Here is a 26167-nt window from a genome sequence, read left to right on the forward strand (position 1 = left end):
TGATTGATTGACCAATCTACAAGATTATCTTTTCAGTCACAAAGTTCTTTCTGCTTTCAATTTTTACTTTTGCATTTCTTTTGGAAGAACAGATTTATGAAAAGTTGCAATTTAATAGCAAAGGACCTGTTTTTCCAAATTTTGTTTTCTGTATCAGGGCTTCCTTCTGTGCAGAATTAAAAGCAATACAAACAATTTAATTTGTGTTACCCCTGCTATCACACACTATTAGTTAATTACACAGATCATCCCTTCATTGCACCTTTTTTAGTAAGAAATAGAGGATAAAACTTCATTTTTTCATTTATTGTGAAAATTTATTAAGCATAGTTTTCCTGCGAGAGTGAAAAATTTCATATACTGACCAAACTGGAAGAGAGAATACTAAGTGACTGCCCTCCTCATTTATACCAACATAATTTCAGCAAGCTCAGCACAGCTGACTTAGAGACAGAGCTGGCCATGATCTCAGTTGGTGCATCACAGGCTCACAAGACAGTGGAACCTCTTATTGAATAAGCATGTGTCATTAAAGAGCCCAGCAACGCATATTTAAGATACAAATTCAACTGTCAGTTGCAGTTCAGGGCTTGTATACTGCCAAATATATTTATTACTGATAATGTGTTCAGAATGCTGTTTCAGCACAGTCACACAAAGTTCTCCAAGCTCAGATCACACCTGAGGTTATGCACACCTGACACTGGTTTGCATTTAAAGGAGAAGGATTTCAAGGTGAAGTGCAAAGAAGGTATCTCTTCTTGCTTCTTTTAGAATGAGTGACACTTTGAGGCTGTCACAGGTTACTGCACCACAAGGATCTTCTCACTCATGAAGTCCGTCTGCCTCCCGAACCATGATGACTCCCCGCCTCAGCTAGCCAGGCACAGACATATTTCTAGAGTGGAGCTGCTTCATGCACTTTCCAACTAGGCGACCGGGCCCAGCTATCACAGCACTTCTACTGTTCAAACAGCCTTGAGGAACCAACAGCACAATTTTGTCACCAATCTCAATTGTCAAGTCTCAGAGTTGGACTCCTCATCTGTAACTCAGGAACGAGGCTGTCCTTCCTGACGGCATCCTCCATTTTAAAAACTCTGTCTGTCTTACCCGGATTAGATTTCTACAGCTCCTTCTGATTGCTTTCCTTGAGTCGCTTCCTTTAAAACCTGCCCACCAAGGAGGGAGAGGAAGATTCCTGTCTGAGGCGGGTCACTAGTACTTGGAGGTTTCTCTTTGTCTTTTAGATTAAGAATGAGGTGTGAGCAACTGCAGATTTCCTGTAGATGGGTTAAAGATAAATTTTAACTCTTACTTAAATACAGACCATTCAGGATGCAGCATCATAGCTGACTGCGGTCAGTCCAAAAATTAAATAAGAAAAAACCCATCTGTCAGAGTGCTGATTTGACACACTGAGCAGCCATACAAAACTAGTGCTAGCTCAAGGGAAGTAGACAGGAATCTGCAGCCAGAGATAGATGGTGGAGAGGACAGGACAGGATTTCCCGTCTCACTGGCAGCAGTCTTAAATTGACTAACGCAGGATCAGAGAGGGGAGCATTAAGGCAAGTGGTTACTGTAAAAAAATATGACATTGCGCCCCCGCATTTTTCACTGTAATACATGAACAATCAGAGAGTCTATCATAAGATTTTTCTAGGCAAGGAAAATATACTAAATTATACAAAAGGAAGAACATTAGTAAAGCTACGAAGTCAAGTACCCAGAAATAAAGACAAAACATTTTCCTTTGGAACAGAAACAGGCTAGGAGCATTGTTATGCTTTAACTATTTTGTTTCTTGGTTAGGTTTGTGTTTTAAGTTTCCCATATCTAGTTCAGATCCCATATATTTTTCTCAGAATTCACAATGCAGGATGTATTCCGCATGAGGAGAGAGAAAACATTTTCTATAAATGGTTGTATTTATAAATACAATATGACTTCTTTTGTCCGGGTAATTTTTAGACCATCAGGAATCAATATGGCTTCTCTGAAGGTTACTTGTTTGTGCATGTGCCTTTCCTCTACCTCAGATTAAATTCCTCCAGGAGGAGGCAGTACCGATACACACACAGTCATTCTGCTAAGGACTAGCACCGCGACCCAGAATCAAAAGGCAGCTATTTTAACCATCCTCCAGGGGGGTTTGAGCAGACCCATTAAATCAGGGAAATGAATACAGCAAACTATTTCGGCTCGCTGATCCATGCAGTAGATTGCCCGAGTATGTTAATTACTGCCTTTGGCAGAGTATATTTCCAGAAATGTTAACACAGAATCTGGAAATAAAATGTCTCCTGGCACCACAAGAGCATTTTCAGATACCATGGTCAGATGTGAAGCATTAGGACAAGTTGCAGGAAAAAAACCCAGAAAGTGTCGTGCCCACCACGTCCTCACAAAGCACTATAAACCTAGAAAAATTTCCCACTACCAGCTAATCACATTACATTACAGGACAGACATTCTGTACCATCAGTGACAGTGCTTAGGTGCAAAAGCAGAACTTAATTCCTTGACACCCTTGTTAGACCCTGGAGGCACACTTACCTCACCTTCAATTTCTGCCAATAAAGTCCTTTAAATTTCAGCCACTGAACAAGAAGTGCCTGAGGCTACTCAGTACTAAGCTGTTTATTGTTTCTCCCATGCCAAGGATGAGAACAGCATGCATAGGTTAGGTTGTCCACCGTCCAGCTTCCCTGTAGGGCTAAATCCATTAGGCGGGCAGGCCTTTTGCAACACAATTTTCCTTATTTCCAACCCCCACAGAATAAAGGTTCCTTTCTTCTGATGCTGGAGAGAGAAACCAAACCCAGACCTCTCATCTCTCAGAGGATTACGTTAATAAGATATTTATTGGACCACAGAGAGAAGTGCAGGCTTTTAGGGAGTTCAACTACGTTGCAGGTGAGTGGAGACCTAATTCCAGAGATCATTATTCAGAGAACATCAAACAGCTCATCAGAAAAGACTGGAAGAGATAAACCTCAAAATATTTTATAGGGAGACTTTTAATGATAAATGACAATAAACTAAATGCCAATGAGCTACTATGCATATAAAAAAATTAATCTCTTTTTTCTAATTATTCATTAATTTCACCTCACATATAATTTTAAGAGACAATATGTATGTGTCGCAAAATACATAGCATGCATGATTCTGATTCCGATTTTACTATTTCAGCAGTAAACCGATATTGTTAATCTCATAAAACCGTTCCTAATTCCTACCTGTTTCTCCATAATGCCTTCTAATTTCCAGCAGCTCAGTAAGATCATAATCGTGGCCATTTTGCTTGAATAAAAAGGACTTAAGGAACAGGAAATAATCTCCTATGGCAGCTAAAAAATTAATCTATGTCAGCATTAGTGACTTGAGAGATCTATACACTCTGAGAGTCCTGTAACTTGTACACAACCCTAATCTTGTGGTGGAGGCCACAGTGATCCTGACAGAGAAAGGCTGCAGTATTACCTAGCAGCATACTTGTAAGGGGAGCATGGAGAGAAGAATATGCAACAGAAGTGCTGACACCGTCTTAACCATTGCAGAGAGAACCAGTAAAATAGTCCCTTGAAACACTATCGTGCTGCATGTCTACCAAACAGAACAGACAGTCGTCAAATCAGCAGCATTAAGAGGTAACTTTTAAATTCTATTCGGAGTACTAGTCAGAGTACCAAGAGAACCCTGCCTGAAGATCCTCTCCTTCCCACCCATATTTTGGCTCCTAGCTGTATTTGTGTCTGTTAAGTTCCTTCAGTTCAAATACTGATAAGTACTTACTGTAAAGCAAAAACAAGTAACCTATTTAACTTGACACTGCATCATGGCATAAAGTCAATTGGCCATGGAAACGTTACCTGAAACTTCCAAAGCAATGCTGGTTTTGGAAACAGCATCAAGATAGATTCAGGCAGCAGCAGAGAGTATCATACCAGCACCATTATGCAAAGTTATGGGGGAACATGTTTGCAGTATGTAACTCAGTCAGATTCCTCTGATGGAAAAACTCATTTAAAAAGATCACAAACAAGCTCTCTTGAACATCCAGTTAAATAAAGGGTGGATTTCTTCAGCTTCTGCCAAGGGAAAGGAAAAATGGGGTAGTTTGAAAGCGTAGGTCACCTGTAAGGAAAGACTGACTGTTCTAGCTGCAGACTAGACTATTTTAACCTTTCCTTTTTTTCCAGCAAGTCCCAAGCACTTATCTGAAAATGTGCCATGCTATTTGCAGAGGTTAACTCCTCCATCTTCGGTCACTAAATATTTGTTAATTGTAACTACTACTATATCCTTAGTGGAAATGGCAAAGTACATGCTGCCCAGACACGCTTTCTTCCAGGTTTATTTAAATGAAAATCTTATTGTTTAAAGAGGAAATCTGCTCAGTGCAGGTATTTCCTCCTAAAGTTTCACATGGTTTTTTCTCAAATCAAAGTACTTTTAAACATTAAATATGTGAGTTGCATTTGGCAGTTATGTCAGATCAGTCACGGAGGCAGAACAGATCCAGAGAAAGTTAGATTTCAATGAGAGTTCAGATTGGAAGCATACCTGAGCCTAAGGTTCATATTAACATTTGGCAGCAGTAAAATTAATTACAAATTAAAGCAAGTAATAATATCCTGATCAAGCTCTTCATCCAGGATGTTTATGCTCTGGACACTGATGTTTCACCAAACCACAATTACAAAATATGGGCATGTTCCAACATTCACATTATTTCCCTAAATGTAGAGGTTTCCACTTCTCAGGTTCCAGTTTTGAGTATAGGCTTTGGAGATACAGTACTGAATTGTGCAGAAATAACCAACTGATTTCATGTCAAATCATACTAATTTTGCCTAGATTGATAACAGAATTTAAAACTCTTTAATTCTATATACACAAGCATTAAACTAATCAGTTAAAAGAAAAAAGTTATCTACTTAGTCTTCCTAAGGAAAAAGCACACTAAAGCAAATAGACACAATCTCAACAGAATCTGAATTATTTCTAACAAACTATCTTGCTAATGGATAATATTCATGTCCTCAGTTCATTTACTACCCTTTAGGTGCACTCTATTAAGTGGAATGAACAATATGCAGAAGTGTTCTGATTCCTTTTCTCTGTTAAATTATACCAGTTTTATAAATGTTTCTATCACACAGTCAACAGGGAACATTGAAATTACTGCTCACTACTATAACAGACACATGTCTTTAGAGACTTGTGGTGGATTTTGTCCTAAGACACCGCATTATTAAAGCTAAGGGATAGGTCTGTAGCATCTGTATGTAGGCATATGCCTTTCGCTCACTGTTAAACTTGGTTTACAGTTTTCTATTACCTAATGGGCATCCGGGTGACTTTTGATGTCCGATTCAATTTCAATTGTAGCAGTTGTTGCTCTTTCAATAGGTGAAATCAACCATGCACAGTCTAAACTCAGCTTGAATTTTGAAGTACGCTATTAGAAGGTGTTAGCAACCATAGCCTAATCAGCACAGCCTTGAACTATGGGTAGTTAATCTTGAAGCGTTGGCTGAGTAAAAGCTAAGGATGACTCTACCCTAATATATCTGCACACAGTCCAAGATATCTGTAAATTTCAGCCACAAAATAATCCACAGAAAAACAAATTAAGGATTAAGAAACGGCTAAGAAAATTGTTTCTTTTTAGAGAAGCATAGATACGTAGTCAGTAGGATCTGTACAAGCCACAGAAAAACAGCTGGTTTGGAGGTTTTAATCAATGCGGATCAGAGGGTAAATTCAGCTTAAGTTGTCCAGCCCAAGTAGAGGCAATAAAAGACATTTTTGATATTTTGGGTTGTTTGAAAGATGGAAACCTTGTGAGGCATGTTTTCTAACTTTATGTCAAGAGAAAGGAGAGGGGAAAAGAAAAGGAGAGGACATGCAGTGTAACAACTTCGAGGTCTAATACTGCATTGAGATGAAAACTCACATGATTATCAAAACTTCCTTGAAATATTTATTTTTCTTTCATTTGTGGTTACTTACTTCATCTCATTTCTTTAAAAATTTGGAAATCAGCAATCATACCAAGGCTGCTGAATTTTGAATGTAAGGAAATAGTCTGAAACATTTCCCATATCAGGACTAACTCCTCATTTATTTTCCTATTTAAGAGAGCATTGCTCTGCATGCAAATGGGCTGATGCTTACAGCAGCGTTTCACTGATAGAATATCAGCATATGTTATGAATACTGATGAAATTCGTATTCTGTTATAATGTAGCACTGCATTTTTTCCAGTTCCATTGTTAGATGCCTTCCAATTCTAGCACAGGACTTGTATGTGCCTTTTCTAACATTCATTACAGTCAGTCTCTCTCTCCCCTAATGTCTTCAATTATATTCAGCCCTTGTTTCGAAATGGAATCCCAATATTGTCAGGCTCACTTTAAAGGGCATTTTAATAATACTCAGGTTGTGTATAGAACCGTTAAAGGTAAAAACAAAGTAAATGAGATTTTAGATAAGATTATCATATTTTCAAAGACTCTCAAGGGACTGGGATGCTGCATCGCCCTTAGTTACCATGCAAATCAAACATCCAAATTTCTTCTGTGAGACTGAAAACTTTAGAATAACGTACAAAAGCAAGAACATTTAATTAAAAGTTGACCTGCTGCAGTATCTGGCCTTTGATCTTTTGTGTCTTGCCATATTAAGAAATTTCCAAACCTTGCATCATCAACACATCATCAGATGTATTTGTTCCGCAATTCCTGAGACGTGACAAAGCTGAGTTTAAAAACCCTGGGGCACTCAATTAGGAATTACTTAAAATTTCTGGGTTTGCTTCTAAACTACAACATTACCTAAGCATATTATTTTCTGTTTAATTTATTTCATTTTTAATAAGAAAACCATAACTGATTTGGCAATATTTCAGTTTATATTGTAATGGTTTCTCCATAGATCTGCACTAAAATTGGTTTTCCGGTGCAATTGCACACTTTAAGATTCAATAGAATTGTACTAAAACTGACCTGAGGTTGCTGTGGTACTATATTCTAGTTTTCAAATGGTTTTAATATTGCAAATTCACTATTTTTTCAAAAGATTTTGGAGTAAGATTAAAAATAGAATTACAAATAAGTTCATAGTGCATAAACACGGAAGTTACTGTGCAAATATTTCCTCACTTTTCATCCCTTATTATGTAGTAAAAGACTTCTGGTATAAATTTGTGTTTTCAGTAAAAAAAGTTCACCCTTCATAGAGGTGCATATGATTTCATACATAAGCACATAAAAGAGTATTTTCCTATGTAATACAGTACAGCCATCTGCATCTATCTGCATTGGCTTAAAAATAATAAGCTTTAAAACAATCTGCCCTCTACCTTTAATAATTATGGCTGAAGTTTATCATGAAGGCCAGCTTGTTTAAAAATAAACAAGAAAGTCACGTATTCACGTGACTCACAGACCTTTAGTTTTAAATCAAAGCATAATATCTTGAGACTCTCCATAAAACTGCAGATATCAGTTACTGCGGATAGGTAACATATCACAAAGGGTCTATGCTGTTCTCGATCCCCTGTTGAGATTTCCAGCATTTTAATTCTGAACAAGGAAAGCTATATAACCTTTGGTGCTCCAACATGCCGTGCATGCATCACCTCCATTTCTGTTCATATCAGTATGGAAAGAGGGTTTCTCAAAGACAAAGCTTTATGCAGAAGTCAGCCACGTAAGGGACACATCTCCATTACGTCGCTCCGTCTGGTTACAGGATGTTTCTTGACATCACAGCCCAGAACACTATTTGCTGCGGGATGCCAGGAAGGTACATGCAGTACAACCCCTTTAGAGTAACTGCAAAAGCAGAACTTCAGCAACAAGATTAAAATCTTGAGTATAACTTGAGTGGTAGTTAGTAAGGGGTCAGGTTTTTTCCTATGTGTCCCTCAGCACCTTCTGAAAGATGATCCTACAAATGTTATTACATCCTTGTGAGTAAAAATTCACCTCTCGTATCAATTTTAGCTATCTACTTCAGGGGCTGATAAGCCTGCTTTTTGGCAAACCAACCAATTTAGTTCAATGTTTGCCAAAACGTACAACGCCGTTCCCCAAAACTCAAGAACTTGGAACATTCTTTCCTCCTCTGCTAGCAAGGATGCCATATTAGAAAGTACGAACCAGCCAGTGTTTCCCACAGAGTAACTGAGCATCGCAGCTGTGACTGGATACTGAGAAAGTGAATGAAAATACTTTAAGCCTCACGCAACAGCTCCTGAAGTTACTCCTTTCTGTTTCTATGTGGTGTGAAGAGCTCCCCCCCCCGCCCAGCCCCCGCACAGCTCAAGGGCTGGGAGAAAGGAATGAGATAAGATTAAAAGCTCAAGCATCTTCCAGCCTGGCCCCCTCATCTGAAAAAGAGCTGTGGGAAGGGCAGCCGAGTGATAGTGTAGCCACTTTGCAGCTTTCCTGATCAGAAAGATCTTTTTAGATCTTTTCACTATTTTTTTTAAATGTTTGAGTCCTAATTTTTTTAAATTTACCTTTTAGAAGAAACCACACCTTAACATGCTCACACAAAGAGAAGTATCCCAATCTTTTAGTAGCCAGATGGCCCTCTGCCCACCTATGCATATATTGACAGAACACTACAATTTCCCATAAAACTAGTCTGTGTGTTTCTAAGTGGATATAAGCATATTAAATGCCAGGCTTACTCTTTCCTCCCACCCACACAAAACCTCTTTTTTCCTTTTTACTATCTATTATCCTCATTACGATCTTTTATTATACAAGTGTTCTTGAGTTGGTGGGGTTTTTTTATTCTATACCCACATGGCTAGCTGTAGGAAGAATATTTTCATGATCTCTCAATAGGACATGTGGGTGCTATAAAAATAAATGTGCTGCGGTTACAAGAAAGTTCAAATTATTGTTGGCTTTTTAGATAATTTTTTTTTTAATTTTATTAGTATCATCTCTAGCTTTAGCACTAGGTTGAAAACTATTCCTATGGTGCATACGCAAAGCCTCATCAATTTTGACAGTATGGCTATGCAAATATTCTCCCTTCAAGTACCTTAATGAATAATTAATATTGTGCTTAGAGATCCAGCTGAAAGCACCAATCGGAGAGTCCAAATAAATTGGATTGGTATTGAAGAAATTGTTCCCCATGCTCATCAAAAAGATTACTGTGTCTTTTAGAGAATAGCTTTAACAATATGAAATAAAGCCCTCTTGGAATAACCTGCTGATATCTGCATGAATAATCAGATCAGCTATAACTTATCTGTCATAGTGCTGGCTGGTTTTGAAAGACATCTTCTGTAAAGGTATTGTTTTGTAATGACAGAAATCAAACTGATTTGGGGAAAGTAACAATCTCTTTTTGTCTTACTTTTCCTTCATCTTTGAAATAGATACTTCCAGCATGCCAGTTTGAAATCACAAATAAGTGACAAAAGCCATTATTTTACTGCAGGAAGGACAGAAGGTAGCCTGCCAGAAGTTGTCTTATATCAAAATAATTTTATTTTTACTTAAAGAATATTAGCACTCTCTGTGTTTAGACCCTTCAACAATTTGGGTTTCAGTGTGGCTTGTGAATGATACACTTTATAAAACGGGTGCATGCTGGGCATACTGATACTGTGCATATAGTGTTTCCATGCTGAACACATCTCCTGACTGAAAAAAAGGAAGCATTAAGGGGACATAACTGTGACCAAAAGACACAGGAGGCACTTTTTATTTCCCTGACAATAATTACCAGATACAATTACCAGCAGTGGAAGTAACTCGCTCCTACCTAAAGATAGTGAAACCTTTAAATAATCTCTTATTTTTAAAAACATATTGAAACCAACTCTACATAGTTTCACATAAACCCTGGCATTCTGGCTCCATGGCGGTTTTTCCAAGTTAGTATGTGCGACCAAACGTAGAACATTTCAAAACCAAAAAAGAGCATTTCTCCTCATCCGATTGAAGGGGGTTTTTTATTCTTGTGAAAGGTGATCAGAGGAAAAATGTCAGGTTTTACACCATCCCCCCAGTGAGAAAGGTCAGTAGCCTGAAAAGAGCTCAGTACTTCATCTCACGTAGTATACAAGCCTGTCACCCTCAGAAACTTGCCATTTTCTGCTCACTCTGTGCTACCATTTAGTTGGATCCAGGAAATTCCAGATTCAGATCCCACGTACTTTTTTTTTAAGTTTCTAGTTTAGGAAAGGTTCTCTGTTCAGAAGAGGTGTTAAAACAATACTGACTTAAAGCATAAGTTTTAGAGCATCTGGGAGCATACAACCTGTGTCCTTTCCTGAGAAACTCTAAAATGATTTAAGGAAATAGAGCTGGGACCCATTTAGCCAGAAGGACATCTGCATCCATGGAGCTGTTCCAAAGCCATACAAGTCTCAGCCCGCTGTATAAGTAAAGTTGGCAGAGCACTTGACCAGAATTACTAGAATAAATTGCACTGGAGTAAGACCTGTCTTGCATCGATGTCACATATTGCTTATGGATTCAACACCAGCATAACTATATTAATTGGGCTTTCCCATCAGCAGAACAAGTTTGTTTAGTTTTTAGTTGACAACACTGTCAACTTGGGCATCAAAATATGGGTTAAAAAAACAAGAGAAGTAAAATCTTAAAAAAATGGCATTTCTAATGTGTAAAAAGAATTAGTTACTTTCACCCAGCTTGGTTTGTTTTTCTCGCAAGACCAACAGATTAGTGTGACAAATGATGGATGGCCACTCCACAGTGTCTGTGTTTACTGTACTGTATCACAATTACACAAACATCTGTGCTTACAAACTTCACTTTTCTATTGTGGGAAAGCACTGCCATAACCAAAATGAAAAACTGAGCTGGCTTATGAGAGGTAGCTGGGTTGTTTCTATGCATACAGGATGGCTGAATGGGAGACAGTGAGTGAATAATTCTTAAAGAGTTTTTAAGACTAACCTATATGGTATTTCAGTTTCTTTTATGTATGTACTTTTTGACCATTCTACAATTATGTCTTTATAGCTCATTAAAAAAGGAGCCCAACATTTTAAGGATGCTATTAGAACACCTGTGAGAACACATGAAATAATTATAAAATCATATATAAGAATTTAAAGGCAGTGGATACCATTGCAATCACCAAAGTTCTCACAAATGTCTAGGAACTCAATGTCTGGTAGTGCGTACATCTAAACAGGCATTTAGTCTTAAATCAACATTTTCAAAGTAGTTAGGAGGGAAGAAGACATCTCATAAAAGAATTAAAAATGCGACCTATCTCACTGGAAATTACAGCAATACGCCAAACTGTAGCCAGTATATAAATTGGCTAACTTGTTTTTTAACAATGTGGAAAACTAAAAACAGATTTAACTTTGCCCATGAGCAAGTCTTTGCTAATATGCCCAGTCCAGAAACTTAGATTATAAGAAAAAAAAAAGTTAGAACCACGCCCAAACACACAGCAGGGTTCAAGTGGTGCAGACCACCACTATTTTAAACTCATTTTATAAAATTAATGGAGCATGGAGAATTTTTGTTGGTCGAGATATAAAGATAACTGGTTCATTTTACCTTCTTTTACACCTAACTTCAATGGAAGGTATTGGCAAGAACTACCTGAAAAGCAGTGAAAATAAATTAATATAAGGGGACAAAGCCTCGATTTTGACTGTTTTCAACGTATATGCCATGATTAGACATCACAGAGTCATTTTGGCACTTTCTAGTCCTAACATAACAGATTCAATTCCTCTGTCAATTTAGCTTATAAAATGTAAAGCATCCTTGATTTATGCATCCTCATCCATAATCATCACTGAAAAATGTAAATACTTTGTTGATGGCTGTCTATGTTGATGATCAAATGAGACACTAAAAATGACATCTTATTTTCACTGCCAGACCAACATATCCTAGTAAGAGCAGCAAATAAATTGTTTTCACTGCAATGAAGTGTGACAAGAAAAAAAACACTAAAGAGGAACAAAAGTATACAGGCATTGGTTTTATGAAATATCTCAACTACTGAAAGAATTAAGGCTAAAACCTTCATGTTTGAGCAACAATGCCAAGAAGATTAGTATAAGATCAAAACATTACACTGATGTAAGATTAAAATATCATACCAGGTTCAAAAGCAAAACTGCACCCGCTCCATAGTGCAAGAGTTGGGAGGGGCACTCCTGTCTAGTTCTGTGGCTTTTCATCCAAGAGGACATCTAAATGCAGCTGATGGAGTTTTTTGTGGAAAAGCAGAACTGCACAACAATGAAATTAACAGGTCCAGTAACAGAGCAACACTTGCTCCTGACAAGTAATCAAAGCTAGGCAAGCCAAAAGCATCTTGCTCAACTTCATTCTTAGGCACACCTTCCCCCTTTACAACTCAGCCTTCATGCAAATAAACATGAATCTTAAAAAAAAAAAAAAAAAAAAAAAAAAGAGCACAGTCATACATTTAGTGAAACAAAGCCTAAAACTTTTGCTTTGACCAAAATTAAAAGTTCTGTTTGCTTACTTTGGGAACATTTTAAAATCCATTTATTTCACTCCCCCCCCCCCCCACTTTTAATTTATAGAATCATAGAATTGCTTAGGATGCAAAAGAACTTTAAGATCAAGTCCAACCATTAACCTAGCACTGCCAGGTTACTACTAAACCACATCCCCCAGCACTACATCTATGCATGTTTTAAATACCTCCAGGGATGGTGACCAACTGCTTCCCTGGGCAGCCTGTTTCAATGCTTGACCACACTTTTGGTGAAGAAATTTTCCTAATATCCAATCCAAACCTCCCCTGGCGCAAGTTTAGGCCATTTCCTCTTGTCCTATTGCTTGTGTTACTTGGGAGAAGAGACTGACCCCCACTTCTGTACACCCTCCTTTCAGGTAGTTGTAGAGAGTGAGAAGGTCTCCCCTCAGCCTCCTCTTCTCCAGGCTGAACAACCCCAGTTCCCTCAGCTGCTCCTCATAAGACTTGTGCTCCAGACCCTTCAACGTCTTTGTTGCTGCTCATCTTTGGACACTCTCCAGCACCTCAATGACTTTCTTGTAGTGAGGGGCCCAAAACTGAACATGGCGCTTGAGGTGCGGCCTCACCAATGCTGAATACAGGGGGACAATCACTGCCCTAGTCCTGCTGGCCACACTGTTTCTGATACAAGCCAGGATGCTGTTGGCCTTCTCGGCCACCTGGGCACACTGCTGGCTCATATTCAGCCAGCTGTCAACCAATACCCCCAGACCCTTTTCCGCTGGGCGTGTTTCCAGCCACTCTTCCCCAAGCCTGTAGCACTGTGTGGGGTTTTTGTGACTCAAGTGCAGGACCAGGCGCTTGGCCTTGTTGAACCTCATAACCACTGGCCTCAGCCCATCGATCCAGCCTGTCCAGATCCCTCTCTAGAGCCTTCCTACCCTCCAGCAGACCAATATTCCCGCCCAACTTGGTGTCAATCTGCAAACTTACTGAGGGTGCACTCGATCCCCTCGTCCAGATTGTTGATATAGATAAATCCTGGTGGGACTTGTTTGTTAAGAGTTCCAGCCTAAACAATATCTTGCTTCACTGAAATACTGCATACACTAAATGGATGTCTGAAACACTTTGAATACGAAAGATCCTAATTTTGAATGATGCTCATCACCATACTATACTTCTGCATAGGATGTGCAGCATCTTCTGGAAGAGCAGCTTAACAAGATCAGTGCAATTATAGATTTCTGTGCAGTGGAACTAAGGTTATTTTGCATTACATTAATTTATTTTTTAATGTGTTTTGCTCCTTTGCTTCCTCTGCAGACATAGATCACATTCTAGTTATTTTCTGCAAAGGGTTCATTATACTGTGCTTAATAACTCAGAGAACCTGGCTATTTTAGTAGCAAATATTTTTAATTCTTAAGCATAGCATAAATGAATACATGCATTTCCCAATACATGCATTCCTTCAAAAAAGTCGAAATGCAAAGCACTGATCTGCATTTGAATGTATTTTTCCTTCCTCTCTCCCATTTTATCTATGCCCTCTACAAAACACAAAAGAATAGGCAGAAGCTGGATTTCAAATAACCATGTTTACTAGCTAGGTACAAATGTGCATGCCTAGGTTCATATGTGTACTGCTGTTCTGGCTGGCGTCTGGTAGCTACTGCAACAAAACACGACTCTCAAACTATTTAAAAGGCCCCCAAACTACTTTAGCACTCAACTCCCATTCATTCAATAATTTAAAATGCCACATTTCAAAGCACTGGAGTCAGAACTGGTCTTATCACTTACACTACAAAACACATACAGAAAATGATTGCAATCCACCACAGCAGCACAACTGTTCCCAGTGACACACGCAGTTACTCTGCACAGGTCCAGGGAGATAATTCTTAAAGCCACCTTAAACTTATACAATTAGTTTGATTTTAAAGGACAAAGGCATGTAGTTAATACTTAGTTTTTCCTAGAAACATACAAATCCTGACAAACTTTGTCAACAAAGATTTCTCTGGTCATCAGACAAAAAAAGGCAAACAGGAACACGTGACCAAAAATTGCAGCTGGGACTACCAAGCAAGGAAGGCATGCGAAGCCCCGGGGTTCTAAACTTTTAAACCCACAGCTCCCAGCCTCCGTATGAATGTTTTTGCCACTAGATCCAGACTACTCTGGGCTCTTCAGCCCTCATTTTTCACAGGAAACTTTCCTACTAATAAGAACATTTTCAAAAAGCTTTGTTGAGGAAGAAAAACACAGGAAATACTAAGAATCGCAGTATTTTCTAAGCGCGTATCATATAGTATTGCTGTTCAGAATCCATTTGATATCACATAATATTAATATTTTACAAGGGAAGGGAAAAGTTAATTGGCTAATGGGGAAAAAACCCATAGCATTATTTGCAGTGTCAATTCTAGATGATTTTTTTTAATCTTTACTCCTCTTTGTCCACATGGAACAAAGTTCCTGATTTCTTGCAAAGTTTTTACCCAGTCTTTTAATGCTCTTTCAACTATTTTTAATGAAAAAAGGATATCACAAGTAACTGTTCAAGCTAAGGGCACCTTCTGCATGCAACTGTACGTCGGTGGAGGCACTGATGTCTGGAGATAAATGGATTTAACTCCAATGCCTTTCAGTCTGGAAAAAAAGACAACTGAGGGGGGATCTTATCAACACTTATAAATACTTAAAGGGTGGGTGTCAGGAGGATGGGGCCAGGCTCTTTTCAGTGGTGCCTGGGGACAGGACAAGAGGTAATGGGCACAAACTCGAGCATAGGAAGTTCCACCTAAACATGAGGAGGAACTTCTTTCCTGTGAGGATGGCAGAGCCCTGGCACAGGCTGCCCAGAGAGGTGGTGGAGTCTCCGTCTCTGGAGACATTCAAAACCTGCCTGAACGTGTTCCTGTGCAACCTGCTCTAGGTGACCCTGCTCTGGCAGGAGATGATCTCCAGAGGTCCCTTGAACCCTATGATTCTATGAAATACAGTGGGAGAGACAGAGAATGGCAAGATTTTAATCCTTTCTGGTGTTAATTCCATGTGATCAGTACCATCCGTTGTCTCGTCTAAGGTAGCTTACTGCGTTACATTCAGAAGGTTTGCCCTTCTATCAAGCTTTATTGTGTTTCCCTAAAGCTGGTTCAAGTTACTTATGATCACACTTACTACATCTCTTCCTTATCAAGTGAAAAGAGCAGGCTTATGAACAAGACAACATTCAGAGTTTTCCCTTTTTGGAAACTGCATGAAATGTTCACAAAAGCTTCTTCTACTGCAAAAGGCAATGTCTTTTTTCAAACTCCCTTGTACCTTTATATGCTTTTTCTCCAACCTTAGATTTTATTTCTACCAGCTGTTGCCCTAGTGATTTGGCAGATGGACTGGAAGTTCATACTATAAACATGCAGCAAAGGAGAATCCATGGTTTTGCACTGCTTCAGTTACCAGGATCTGCAGAGATGTCAAAGACACGTTATTCCCCATTTGGCAATATGCTTTGATTGCTAATTAATGCAAACAGCTTGTTGTCTACAGTAATACACAATTACTTCTCAGTGACCAAATGGCTTACAACAATTTCAACAAGCAGTTCAGGAGCCAAAAGCACTCCATAAATAAGATGCTGACACTAAGCTTGTGTACTTTTATTTAAAGATGTAATATTATAGCCATCTGGAAAACTGTTTATTTAATAACATTCAGCAACATGGGACTTGCCACCTGTTAATTGGCAAGTTATCAGCAAAACAGGTAGCCAAAGGCATGAGCAGATCCAGCATTCAGGGCTAGGGAGGAAGAAAGAGACAGTGGCCGACTTAAAATGGCTTCTTTTTTGGGCCACTCATTTTTTTAAAAAAAGTCCAATTTCCACAGAAAATCATCATGGAATAAATCCAAGCACTGGAAAGGTATTTTATTTTCTCAGTGAGAAGCAGACCTCTTCTTTCCTTCTTTCTTGAAGAAAGCAGAAGGGTCTTTGGTTAGAGTTTCCAAAATGAATGCATGACAAAAGCCTAAAGCCTGGATTTACTGCAAGATCTGCAGACCTACCAGCCATGCCATTTATTGAGAACATGGATGGCTCTTCCTCTCCAGCACACATCAATCTATAGCAGTATAAAGACACTCAAACAAGCTTGACAATTTAGAGCAACTCCATGAGGTGGCATGTGAATGCTAATTAACTTTCTAGAAATTTTTCCCCTGAGGCCAAACATTTTCTGAAATGGCCTTCTTGTAGTAAACACATCTGAAAACGATCCTTTCAAGTGCGTGAATCATGTTCTGTGCTCAGAGCCCGAACAGCTTTCCAAGCACAGAAGTTTTTTTACAGAACTAGATGGTCAGAAAAAAGAATGTAGCACAGGAGAGAGCATGAGCTGGATTTTCCTTTTGATAAATACATATTTAGGTTGTAACATATATTGCGTCTGTACAGAAAATCTGTCTGCAACCAAGTTAGAGGAAGGAAACTCCGCCAGGATTTTAGGTTACATTTGTAAGTGGGGTTTAAGTCATTAAAGAACACACCAACCAACAGCTTCCGTCTGCATTCCCATTGTACCACTTCAGTCTTTAAGCTCTAAAACCCAATTGTATAAACAGGAAACAGCAGTAAACAGGGAAACATCATTGTATTCAGACTTGTCTGTCTTGTCTCCCAACAAAAAAACCCCTCACTACAACAAAAGTACCTTTCCTACAGTCCTCTAGCTGCTTGGACACAGCAAAGACTGCTCTAGCTGAGGAAATACACCTACCCTTGAAGACTAAAACTTTCTCTAGAGCCTATGCAAACCCCTCTGGTGCTGGTAACAAGCGGTGCAAGAACAGACCAAGTGCAGTTACTTTACTGCCACAGCATCTAGCTCCTGTCTTAGGTCAGATAGTGGCACGTCAAGATACTGCAAAGTAAGCTTGGTCACCACTGATGCTTCGCATTACGGAAGCAGCACAGGTACAGAAGATGACTTGCATTTTTCTGGTAGAGTTCTATATAAAAATTTTATTTATTTATATATATATATATATATATATGTAAATTCCATATTATTTTCCCTCTAATACACTGAAACATAAATGCTCAAATTTATTAGATTTTTTTGTTCTGAACACAGAATGGGAAAGTAGATAGTTAAAATAAAAAGTGATCGGTTTGAATATATTTATATTTTTGATATATTGGATATATACCTAGCACATTTCAACTGAGTTAAAGGTGGTAATACTGTCCACAAGTGAACAGGTTCAAGATGGAATCAGAAAAAGCTGCTGTAATAAGGTAGTGTGCGTAGAAGTAAGTTTCAGTTGTTATCCTACAGGATTTTTTTAGTGTGTTGAAATTCTTGTTATCTTAATGACTTCCCAATAATGAGACAGAAATCAGACACTGAAATAAATAAATGAAAAATCATGTTCTATTACAGCAGCATTAATGTTTGCTTTATATGCCCTTTCTCATGCAAACCTAAAAAACTTCTAATATTTCCCTTATTATTATTTCATACATACTAGAAAACATCTTGGATTGCAACATCAAGTGCATACCCGTATTTTTTAAAAGTAAAGACTTACTCATGACTACATGCATAGAGTAAAGCAAAGACATAAGAGAAATCTCACCAAAAAAAAAATCATAAAAATAATATAAAGCTAATTCACACAAGTCTCTGGCTACTGGGAACTACTGGGTACCATCAAATTGACTTTTCAAGACGTGAACTGTTCACCAATCCTTACTCTGAGACTAAAGAATCAATTATTTTAGAGCTCTCTCCCCACCACAAATACACGTGAAAAAGACAGCAAAGAAAGAAGGTAATATTCAGACAGATAATTTCCAGTAATATGACACAAAACAGTTTTGTAAAGGGAGCCCACGCAGATTTTTCAAACCCACCAGGCTTTGAAATATGCCACAAATACCTGAAGACTGTCATAAGGCTGCAACTCTGGAACTGCCACCCTCTAAAAACCTTCTATATTAACATGTTCTTTTTTAAATGCAGATTAAATATTGCATTTTCTATACAATTAAGTATTGCAATTTCTTTGCAATTGTCTATAGAGCACTCATCTCTGTAAAATGAAATTTGGAAATGTTTTTTTAACTGTCCCACACTATAAATGAACTGGATACCAAATTATGATGCAGAGATCACATGGGAGAGATTGCAGCTGAATACCTTCCCAATGTTAACACCACATCAGATAGGTAAGACAAGTATAAAGAAGCAGCAATATATGATTTAATTGCAGTACTTTCTCAACATTACGACAGAGACAAGTAGTTCTGACCTGTATATGCTCTTTTCAACACACTTTATTTCTATAAACATATGAAGAAACGTTTGTGCCCATAGATCATGGGGGATAACTTTTCCTCCCACAGATTTTTCATTTGTTATTAAACAATGCTTTTCTACTCATGGTAGAAACACTGTTCCACCGCTTGTAACTGTTGACTGCTGTCTGTCAGCCAGCAGAGCTGAAATGATAACATGCAATTTATGTAACCAATCTCTTAGTTTCAGTGAACAACTGTCAAACATACAGTTCAAGAGAAATACACCGTTCTGTGAAACTGGATTTGCACAGAGTATGAGTTAATTAATTACAGTTACATTCATTAAAAGAAAACCTAAAATCAAAGTGTATTTGCTTTTAATTTTTGGGCAGGAAGAAGTGGCACATGTGGCAAGTGAAAAAAATGAGGACCAAATTATGATTCCACAGCTTTAAAGAAATAGGCCTTACTGAAAAAGAAACGTGTACCAAAGTGAATATGCTTTGATAGTGGCAATGTTCAAATAGATCACTTGCACAAAGTAAAACAAAAGTTTTCCTGCAATTTCTTACCTTCCCTGTTTCATTCGTGAGCAAGGCAATCTGAGATGCTGCTGACATACAGGAATTAAGTTCTGAATCCCTAACCCAAATAATGCCATGTGTAGTTTTGAAGATGCACCTACCTGTAGCGGCATAAACACCTGCAAGATGTACAAACACTAATTTGTAGGGCTCAGTCATGCAGCAACGTGTACTATATACACAGATGTAGCTTCAAAATACCACTCTAACAATGATGATCACAAGGGGAGACAACACTGCATCCTACGAAGGAGACAATCTGCTTGATGTAATTCTAACACTAACTTAACTGCTTCTCTCTACAGCCGTAAACGCTTTCTCTATTTCCTGTTAGGAGCCCAAATCTGAGCACTGATGCCTTCATCAGTACCTCCCTTCTACTGCAAGTACTGCATTTCCAGCTACCTTGTCAGTGGAGCTGAGTTTTTTCTAGTCTACCCACCACCCTTTTGTTAAAAGCATTATTCTCTCCCTTGCTGTGTCTCATTTAAACATTCAAACTGACAGTCTATTAGGTGTTCTGGTGGCAGCTTCTTAAGAGATTGAGGTCTTTTGTGTGTCAGCCCCCTGACACACAATCTACATGTAGCAGGGAGGTGACAGACACAAAGAACCTCATTTAAAAATTAGAGAGAGTAAGAGAGAGATTTGCACAGAGTAAGCGAAACTGTTCTGAAAATACGGTTCTTCTGGAAATGGTGTCAGCGGCTCTCTCAGGGTGAGGCAGCTATTTGGATTTCCCACACAATCAGCATATCGGGACATTCATGGGGTGACAGATCTAAAGCAGGTATGGAGCAGTTTTGACTTTAATGGTCCTTCTTGTGTGTGAAGATGTTAACATTGTCAGGGGAGTTCCCTGTCATTTCCCTGTGCTGCTAGGGCTGCTTCCGCAGATGTCAGAAAAGAAATCAGAAACATCACTCAAACTATCAAAAGCTGGAGGAGAAAGAAAGTGTTTGGATGCCATGACACGGCCAGCAAACAGTAAAGATCCTTACTGAGGGGTATAAAACTGACTATTAGTTTGATAACGTAGAACGTGGGCAGCTTATTCACATGACCTACTTCTGGCAGGTAAGAGACACACAACAGGTAGAGACTCTACTGAAGGAGCTTTTACTTCCTTATAAAGGTCCTTTCCAACCATGAAGATTCTATGATTAACAGTACATAATGGTAGAAACAACAGTCAGAACAAGAAAAATGATGCCAACAACTCCATAGGACCTATTTTTGTTGATGGTAATAATTTCTTGACCTTCTCAGATTTACAATCATTGCTATTATTAACTTTTAAGACTGTCCTACTATGACTGTTTAGCTTTGTCCACATATTATCAAAAATTTCTCCTTCAGCCATTTCTACCAATAGCTCTGATCATGTAGATAAAGGATTTAAGAAACTCAGTTAAATGTATTCTGCATCTGAGATGTCTACTGTCCTGGTTTGAGGTAAAACAGAACCAACTTTCTGTTCAGTAATTTTATTTCTTAGCTCGGCCTCTTCTAACTCTCTGAAATTAACAGCGTGTTGTGTCTAAAATGGTTCGTTCAGAGTGATAAGACAGTTTGTGCCAAGGAACAGTATGCAGAGAGGCTCTTGCTTATGCTTATTGCTATAGCAACCAAGGTCAGCTAATTTCATTATTTGCCCCGTTGGAGGGTTGGAAGCAGAGGGGCATAAAGGGGTCCCACCTGTAGGGAGGATCGGACAGGACAGGTGACCCAAAACTGACCAACAGGGTATTCCATCCCATCTGCCCCATGCTCAGTATAAAAGCTGAGGGATCAAAGGGTCAACTCTCTTCCTTCAATAGCTGATGTCCAAGGAGGACATTATCTATTCATCTGCCTTTGATCCCGATCCATGTGTTCCTGACTCCAACTCTGGAACCCAGTTCCCACCCATTGCTGAGTCCAGCCTGGGACTTCCCCAGTGCCTGCTGGTGATGTCATCCTGGGAGCTTAATACAGTTTTGTATATACTGTATCTTTTTCATTATTTTTCCTTTTTATTTTATTATTAATATTTCATTAAAGTAGTTTCTTCTAAACTCTTAAAACTCTTTATCTCTCCTCCTCCTCTCCGTGCACGAGAGGCTGGGGGGGAGCATCTGTCACCGGCCATTGGCTGATTTGGCCAAAACCATGACATCTACTCACCCATCTACACAAAGCCGAGATGTTGGAAGTAATGGATGAAATTCATAGTTTCAGTCATATAACAGATGTCACAGAAGCCAGCTTTTCCCTATGCAGGAAGAAAGGGCACTGATTAAAATAAAACATTAAAAAGAATAAAAACTGAAAAGTTTCAAGCTCAACACACTTCAATCTCAGAGCACTATTGGAAAATTATCTGCTACTGATGCTATTTCAGAAACGAAAAGGATATTTTGTAACTTGCACTGGACCTTACTCTAGCATTTACTGTTGCAGTATTTATTATTATGAAGCACATTCTCAGAAAATAAATCATGGAAAAAAGCCAGTCACAGTCATTCGATACATAAAAAGAAAGAAACCATGCATTTGTTGTTGATCTTTACCTTCCATGTCTCTGGCCCTGCCCGCCCCCGCTCCTTTTTCCCCCCTTCTGTCCTCGGTGGGAATGAAGGATCACCAAGGGATAGGGGACAGAAAAGCATTCTTTCTCCCCTTCCTCTCTGTTTGTCTTTCACCTACAACATTCTTTCCTTGTACACTGAATGGCCATTTTTTCTGTTAAAGTCATTTCTTTCCTACTGCTGAAAATTCATACTGAGAGCTCTTCTCTTGCCTAATATAAGTTATTCTTTTTTCTGGGCAACTGTAAGGTTCACACTCACAAATAAGTGTCTTCTATCTGGTTCATTGCATTTGCTGCCAGTTGAATACAATTATTATTACCTGGTTCTTAACAGAAATTTGGTTCCGTATTACTCTTATTTTTAAATGAGCCCTTACCGGCCCCCAAACTTCATCGCAATACTACATTCTACAATGGATTTGCTTTTTCTACAACTTTTTAATAAGTATCAAAGTCACACATTAACATAAAACTGTATACTGTCAACTTAAATATGTATCTAGAATTAAAGATTTTCCAAAAGTGATTCAGAACTAATCAAGAGATTAAAATCAACATCAATATATTACAGCTCCTTAATTTACCTGATCCTTCAAACCATTATTTTTAATTATTGTTTCTATACATTTATACAAAAGTTATCGATATCTGTGCTTGCCAACTGCCTTCTTACTAGCCCACAGCCCACTTTACAAAGTTATCATTTCACTTCCCATTCATCTTTCTTCTCTATTAAATTCTCTGCCAATTTGAGCACCATGTCTTCCATCTCCAACCAAAACATCTCCAAAAAACCTGATCAATTCATCCAATTTTTCCACAGATACATCAAAGAACACCAAGTAAATTGGATCTCTCCCCTTAATTCTGCACAACTGGCTAATGAATGGATGTTGCACAGTCAAGAAACACTCGACTTTTTGAGCCACAGTTGTGTTATCTCAATTTTAATAGGCACTCTAATTTCTTTCAATCCACACTTTTCCTTGAAATACTTCCCTTTCTTAAGGCTCCTAATAACCACTCATATATTTTAATACCCCTACTTTCTGCTGAACTAGCAATTTCTTGAAATTCTCAAATGGACCGCGTGAAAAAAATGAAAATTAATCTACTACTACATAAAAGTAGTTGTGTAACAGGCATTAAATAAGTTATTAAAGGATTATTATTGAACCCTTTCTATGGCTCTATACTTTATTACAGTTTAGTCTGTTTTGGAAAGAAGAATTAGTGCTTTCAAGAAACAATAACCAAGAAACAGTTTGCAAAATATGTTTAAACAGATTTGTGGGTTTCATCTACCTTTTCTTAGATTAATTAATTTCAATAACTTTATTTTAAGTAATCACTGAAGGCATTACACAGTTTCTTGTCTTTAAATCTATTAGCATCCATGTGAGGGCTTCAAAAATTTTAGATTGATTGCTCTGTTGAAAAAGGGGATTTTATCACCTATTGTTGTATAAATCAAAAAATAGTACTTAGATTCCATTATAATGCACCTTTCATCAAAAGAGTCAGCACTGTACATTCTTCAGCTATAAAGTCACTGCATTAATGGCTCCAGCCATTACTGAAAATTCTGAGATGGGTAGTCAACAGACAACATAAAATGGGACAGTCTGATTTTAAAGACTTGCAGTAAAACTGAATTATTCCAAAAAATCTTTAATTATTTTCCAGACAGTTATGTTACTAAGAGCAGGACTAAAGCTCTTTCCATAGCCAAAAGCCAAGACTTGTATTATGCAACACTTTAGTTATCTGTAATGTGTATCATGCTGAGCCATTCACCCAAGAATATCCTTTGCCTCCTTTAGGGTGAGAGGTAATTTAACCTCTGTACTAGCTCATTTCTCCCAAGATTGCCAGTCTTGTGAGAAATTACAAAATTAGCTTTACGATGAGAACAAATGCGCATTAGGCAGAGGAATTTAACCCCACCTTCACCCTGAGGCTGATATACAACACTGAAGGAACAGAGTTTCTCTCCTAACATATTGCAGTTTGATAAGGTGAAGTATCTTATTTGCTATTAAAAGGTAAAATATAAGTATTCTAGGTTCAGCAGTGGAGGCTTAAATACCTTATTGACAATCTTTTATTCCCTTAATATACTATTTCACTGTAATGGCCAAAATCATTATGCAGGAATACACTCTGGGAGTTAACTTGTGTAATACAATATCTTTCACTACCCATGTTTTATTTCCAATCTTGTCTAATACTGTATCTCTTTCTAAATCCTCTTTTGAGAACATAATTGTTCATTCATTTTGTGAGAACAAATCAGGCTCATACGCAAAAGCCTTAGTACAGATACACGTCATTGTACAGTTAGAACTTCCAAATGCTTTTAAAACAAAACGCATGCAACATGGGACAGTATTTTCACAGTGCTGAAAAGTGCTAACAATGCAAGTCAAACATTAACAGGTTTGTGCCATTGTGCACTATCATTAATATAAGGTACTAAGTAAGCCAAATTTACCTGTCATTGTTCAGTTGTTTTTTGTACTCAGTTATAGCTACCAGTATTATTACTAATAAGTGCTTGGCAATGACTACACAACAAGGAAATATTGTTGACTGGGCATGGGACATTAGAAATTAAAGTATTTTCTTTACATTCTTGAATAAAGCTCCCTATGTACTGTGAAGCATCAGGCTGAATCACATATAAAGTGTCAGAGGCCTCGTTCCTGTGTTGAGGGGAAACTGAAATAACAAGTTTGGATCTCTACACATATAGGGGGGGAAAAAATGACTAAGTTTAAGTGTTTTTCTAACCCCAGGGACTTCAGGGGTGAACAAGGATAGAACTCCTACGCATGTCTACTGTTTTTTTTATTCCATCACGTGTGAGCTGAGCAGCCTTTGACTCAAAAATGAAAGAATACTTCAATATGGCAAACTAGCACTGAATTCAGGTGTACGGGATGATTAAAATGAATGAATGAAATCAGAGAGAGAAATTTATTCTCTGTTTATTCAAGCTAAATACAACACAGTCTCGAGTCTCTTGATGAGATTTGTTCAAGGAGTGATTACATCCCAGCTAATCAGAAATAACAAACACAATATACCAAATTTAAATCACCATTCTAACTAGGTCAGCAGAGAACAGGTGAGCAGCCCAAATGCCACAGAAATTATCACTTGAGACAATGTTAGTAAAATTATATGGAGTTTAGAAGTCAGAGGGGATCTTCTCTGCATATAAATAAACAAAAGATCAAAAGCCTGACCTATGATTTCCTGATTCACAACATTATTCAACACGTGGAATTTGATCCTATGCTAGTTGAATATAAAATGGACTTTTCTGACATTTTCCATAAACTGTAATTCTTTTAATTTCAGAAAGACTGGAATTGCTTGAATTTTTATTTTTCCCCTGTTAATGATTTCCACCCCATCAGCAAGGAACATTCCCAGACAATTTGGTCCTACATAAAATCTTAAGAAAACCATGCAGATTTCTGACAGAAAGCAGTCTGCATTGAGACAGAAGTTCAACACCTCTGATACATTTTCACAAACTTGTTTTACTTTGATCAATCAGTGTTTGTTAATAAAAGAATATTTTGTCCCAAAATTCCAAATCAGAAAGGGACTGAGCATCTTCATGTATAAAATGTTGCATGTTTTAAAACAGAACATGGCCTTACAATAAAGTCTTCAAAATTTGTCTGCGATTACCATGGAATCTAACATTTCACCTTGATAACATAGGATTTCCCATAAATCTTACTGTAACAAAACGTAGCGCTCACAAAGGAGCGTTCAGATTCACCTCAGTTTTCTCCTTATGTTTTCTTCCTTGTCTTCCCAGCCCTCTGATGTTTCTCTTAATTAGCTTGCTAGAAAAGCAAATTTCTGCTTGCTATTAGTCAGTACCCACAAATGCTCTATAAATTACTAATTCATAATCCTTAACTCAGATTTGTACTGTCATCATATCTTCCAAAAGGTAAGGCACGGTGGGAATAAGTTGCACTAGACATCATAATCATCTTCATGAATAGAGGACACTCACATTTTTAGACATGTCCTAAGTTCCTTTACATTCTCCTCAGTGTGCCAGGTGGCCTCTCTAACAAGTACCATGCACAGACAGTGACAGAAACTAGCAAGATAATGGAGAAGGTGGGGGCAGGGGTGGGGGGAAAGAGAAAATTTTTATTTCCTTTGACTTCGAAACTC

At 38.1% G+C, this 26167-nt stretch overlaps 1 protein-coding gene across 12 annotated transcripts in view; it reads right to left on the reverse strand.

Moving 5' to 3' along the window:
- SEMA6D (semaphorin 6D) overlaps positions 1-26167 on the reverse strand; it is a 686608-nt gene that overhangs the window by 529845 nt on the left and 130596 nt on the right. For 7 of the 12 annotated variants that reach the window (XM_074600709.1, XM_074600708.1, XM_074600720.1 and 4 more), the window contains one exon: positions 21553-21640. The exons of the other annotated variants lie outside the window; for them this stretch is intronic. The gene's annotated coding sequence lies outside the window, so the exon portion shown is untranslated. The remainder of the gene's footprint in view (positions 1-21552; positions 21641-26167) is intronic. 12 annotated transcript variants of the gene reach the window in all.

This window comes from Larus michahellis, chromosome 9 (assembly GCF_964199755.1).
Source record: "Larus michahellis chromosome 9, bLarMic1.1, whole genome shotgun sequence".
In the NCBI taxonomy this organism is placed as follows: Eukaryota; Metazoa; Chordata; class Aves; order Charadriiformes; family Laridae; genus Larus; species Larus michahellis.